The following is a 702-nucleotide window of genomic DNA, read 5'->3' on the forward strand; positions in this document are numbered from 1 at the left end:
ACCAGTTTTCTGTAGATGTTTGAATGGTGGTGGTCGGGCATTCAATCTCACCATATGCTGTTCAGAAACCCTATACAAGGTCACTAGGGGTCAGAAACGACTCAATGGCACTTAACAACAACAATGACCCTATACGGGCTTATTATAGGTCGGAACCAACTCGATGACACTTAACAACAACAACAACAATACTTATGGATGTAGTAGCTCAAAATATCAACTGGGAGGGAAGGAGTCCTCACATCAAGAGTCTCCTCAGGAAGTCTCCTTCACTGGTCACATTGTAGCCCCATTTTAAGTATTCCAATCAGTTAAAGGCAGAAGACGAACTTATAAGCTTTCTGTAGTGATACTTCTGGCTATTGCTTTCTCTCCCCCTCCACTGTCTATTTTAAAATGGTATGCCAGGGAAACCAAGATTCAAAACACAACCACACATCTTAACATATTTTTCCTGTTTTGCCAATTCCAACCACATGTCTCAATCCCTGTATCCTTCTATCCTTTCTATATACAGAGTAGATAGGGATGGGCAACTTAGACGTTGGCTGCCTAAAATGAAGAGGCTATAAAAGCATGAAGTGAGTGGCTTGCAAGTTTTCAAAAGGGAATTTAGTTTCAGAGTGTATCGGGGAAGGTAGAATCCCCATTGAATAGTTCTTATCGAATCTATACAGGTCTGGTGAAAATAGATGGGGATAA

The sequence above is a fragment of the Chrysochloris asiatica genome, unplaced genomic scaffold (assembly GCF_000296735.1).
Source record: "Chrysochloris asiatica unplaced genomic scaffold, ChrAsi1.0 scaffold00158, whole genome shotgun sequence".
In the NCBI taxonomy this organism is placed as follows: Eukaryota; Metazoa; Chordata; class Mammalia; order Afrosoricida; family Chrysochloridae; genus Chrysochloris; species Chrysochloris asiatica.